Genomic DNA, 4,281 nt, shown 5'->3' on the forward strand with positions numbered 1-4,281 from the left:
CACGACTACTTTTTTTTTTCCCATAGGAGGTTAAAATTTTACCTCCCAAGGTTCACTTAATCTAACTCAAGGCATAACAAGTTTCTGCGATTCAAATACTGCACTTATTTCAACACAATTTCATTTGAATGTTGGTTAAATCGTGCAATGAAACATGCTCACCAACCCAGTTGCGTCCCTCTGAAGTTCACTGCAATGAATCAATACAGAAGCAAATTATGTGTTTATTTTTATCTTTGGTGAAACGTTCCTCGCCGGTGAAAGATCACAAATTAGACTGACCATAACCAAAGGCAAGTCAAGGCTGCTTTATTTAGATATAGCACATTTCCTACACGAGGTAAATTGTGCTTCACATGATTAAAAGTACATTTGAAAGCACTTAAAAACAAACGAACCGCAGATATTTGATTAGGATGTGAGCTGGCTTTGTGCCCAACCTTTGTTCACATGCGGCGCACATAATGTCACGCAGCTGCAGTGCCCCGCATTAGCATTTTAAAACGGGCACGACGCAGCTCACAGCATCATCCAGCAGCCTCGTTTGGCTTCAAGGGGACCTTGAGTGGAACTTTGTACTGGGCGTGACGTTCCAGTCCACTTGTTTCCTCACGTCCTGCGGAGATTGGATCGGTGACCTTCATCCGCAAACACCACTTCTTCGTCCTCAAAGCAAACTTTGACCCACTCATCGGTTCGTACATACGAACGCCCAGCAGATGTCACTGTGAACTCTCAAGACAATCCACCTGAGCTTCCACTTTTGAGAATTAAAAAAAAAACAAAAAACGGACTTCTGACTATTAGTCAGTCTGCTCGTTGAGATGTTATTTTCACAAATTACTTACCTATGTAGAGTGTTGAAAATGGCTTACTCTTTTTCAGGATGTTATGTGAATGGTTGAACAAAAATGCTGCTTTGGGACGTCTCCTGAAAAGTGATGATTTTGGAGGGATGAGGATTCATCTTGACGCAAGTGATACTGTGTGTATGTCTCAAATATATACTTCCATGCACATACATATAAATCTGTATCAGCAGTGACACGACAATCGCACACCTGGCTGTTACAGTGGGGAGAACAAGTCAAGTCAAGTCAACTGTATTTATAGAGCACTTTCAAACAGCCATCGCTGCATACAAAGTGCTGTACATGGAGCAATTTAACATGCACAATAAACAGTAAGACAAATCGGTAATAAAGGCGGTAGAAAGCACCAAACAGTAAAACCAAGAACAAATCTAAGTCATGCTGAGTCGAATGCCAAAGAATACAAGTGAGTTTTGAGGAGGGTTTTGAAGATGGGCAGCGAGGAGGCTTGCCGAATGTTCAGTGGGAGGTCATTCCAGAGAGAGGGACCAGCAACAGAAAAGGCTCAATCCCCTCTGAGCCTCAGTTTAGTTCTTGGTACTTCTAATAATGTCTGGTCCACAGACCTGAGGCGCCGGGCAGGTGTGTAGGGGCGGATGAGCTCAGAGAGGTAAGGTGGCGCGAGATTATTCAGAGATTTGAAAACAAATAAGAGGATCTTGAAAATAACTCTAAAATGTATGGGGAGCCAGTGAAGGGATGCCAGAGTAGGAGTTATGTGCTCCCTCTTACGAGGACCAGTCAAGAGGTGAGCAGCGGCATTCTGGACTTAATGGAGGACTGGCGGACTCCAAAGTAAAGGGCATTGCAGTAATCGAGCCGGGATGTGACAAAGGCATGACTTACTGTCTCCAAGTGTTCATGTGAGAGGAGAGGTTTTATTTTGGCCAGCTGTCTAAGGTGAAAGAAGCTGGATTTAACAACGGCACCAATTTGCCGATAAAGTTTGAAATCACTGTCCAGTTTAAGGCCCAAGTTTGAGACTGTTGACTTAAGATAAGGAGACAGGGGTCCCAAGTCTACAGGATGGGATGTACAAGGGCCACTGGGACCAAACAATATTTCCTCTGTCTTCTTCTCATTGAATTTCAAGAAGTTTTGTGCCATCCAGGTTTTGATTTATTCCAGACAGGATAGGAGTGGCCTTAATGAGAAGGCGTCTTTTTTGCTCTGTGGGACATAGATCTGGCAGTCATCTGCATAGCAGTGGAAGGGAATACCATGTTTCCTTAAGATGGAACCCAATGGGAGCAGATACAGCGAGAACAGCAGAGGCCCCAGAATTGAGCCCTGTGGAACACCACATGACAGGGGAGCAGTGCGTGACTCAGAGCAGCCAAGGCTGACACAAAAGGTTCTGTCAGCTAAATAGGACCTAAACCACTCAAGAGCACTGCCGCCAATGCCCACCAAGTGCTGCAAACGAGTCAGCAGAATACTGTGATCCACGGTATCAAATGCTGCAGTTAAGTCCAATAAAACTAGACACACGTGGTCTCCAGCGTCATTTGCCAGGAGGATGTCATTAGAAACGTGTAACAGGGCTGACTCCATGCTATGCATCGTCTTGAAACCTGACTGGAAGACCTCCAAGATGTTATGTTCATCCAAGAAAAAATTCAACTGCATGTGCACCACTTTTTCCAGAATTTTGGAAATGAAAGGCAGTTTGGAAATGGGCCTGAAACTTGACAGCACATCTGGATCAAGACCAGGTTTCTTGATCAAGGGTTGGACCACAGCATGTTTAAACTGTTGGGGAACTATACCAGAAGAGAGGCTGCTGTTGATGATATCCAAGATCGATGCGCCAACGCTCGGGAGAACCTCCTGAAAGAAGTGCGGGGGAAGAGAGTCGCAGGGGGAGCCAGATGGCTTCGTCTGGCGAACTACATCCTCCAAAAGTATTTGATACATTGTTGATTTTTGAAGTTTTCCCACTTATAAAGCAGGTAGGGTTCTGGAAAATCTATTAAAGGTACGTTTCATCTATGAAGGAATCTAAAACAAAAGAATTCAAGCACACAAACATTTTGAAGCAGGCTCTTGCAAACGTTAATTTTTTTTCGTGGTTGGGGGGTAACAGACGGGCTAAAATGGCCTTTTTGTGTTAAGACAAATGTTTTTCATTTCTGTAAGGAGAGTCGAATGTGCCACATCTATCTGTAAGGAGTTGATGCATGTTGCCGGCAGGCTTCTCAGAGGTAACAGCAGGGTTGTTGACTTTGTTAACCTTTAATTAGCCTTCACACAGTTGTGCTAATTGCAGGTTAGATGCAGGTGTTCAGTTGGTGCACCTTCATTATTCTCTGAGATATTTTTCTGAAAGAAAAGACAACTTCCCAAACTTTTGAAAAGAATGAAACGAATTTTGTTCTGTTGTTCTGTTTTTTTTTTTTTTGCAAAGATACAGCTAATTTCTGTTTTAGCTCAATTGACTTTGATACAGATCATGATATTTTGTTTCTCAAGCTTTGCACTCAACTTTTGTGATTTACAAGTAAGAGTATTCATCCTAAATAAAGGAATATATATGTATATATAAACACACACACATAAGCTCGACTCGTTAGCGCGTCAGACTCACAGTGCAGAGGTACAACGTTAGATTCCGGCCTTCTTGTGGGGAGCTTGCATGTTCTGATATGGAGTTCAGTTTTCTTCAGTGTTGAACATTAGTATCGGCAAATGATTAATTCACTGAAATCTGGCTTCAGTATTGCGTCCTAGCTTCTTGTGTTGAATATTCAAAACCATCCTTCTTTTTATATTGGACAGTTTGATGAATCTCATTGACTGGTATAGATATAACAGGGAAGAGAATTATGATGAAAAACCTTGAAGAACCAATGTCCCCCGGCATGACAAAGGCTGCTACAGCTCTCACGGCTGATGATAAGTTCCTATTGTGATTCATAGCAAGTGTCAAACAATGACAGTTACTGCCAACAGCAATTTTTCAGTGTCACCAGCTGAAGAGCACGGTGTAGAGGTCACATTGTCGATTTAAATCGTTTTTCTGTTGCAATTATAGTACATCTTAAAAAACAATGTGGGGTGAAAATAGAGGATGGAACTCTCAGGCACAGCAATTGACTTGGCAGTAAAAATATGGCCTCGTGCAAATACTTTGTCAATAACCGAGTGGCCTAAAATAAATGCCCCTGAACTGCAAGGTGAGATCGGGAAGCATATGACAAACGTAAAATTCTACTGGAGGTTTCCCACAGTTCAAAGGCTGTCTTACACACCATCCCTCATTCTATCGTTAGAAACTCGCTGCATTCAATGTTTAAAAAAGGGTGTGAAAACACTGCAGCACATGTCCTTTGCCCTCTCAGTCAAATCTTTCCAGAAATTGCTCATGCAATATTAAGTCTCTTTTCTTGCTTCAAGTGAGCTTTTGATA

The sequence above is a fragment of the Hippocampus guttulatus genome, chromosome 1 (assembly GCF_054856545.1).
Source record: "Hippocampus guttulatus isolate MCC_2025c chromosome 1, RoL_Hgut_1.0, whole genome shotgun sequence".
In the NCBI taxonomy this organism is placed as follows: Eukaryota; Metazoa; Chordata; class Actinopteri; order Syngnathiformes; family Syngnathidae; genus Hippocampus; species Hippocampus guttulatus.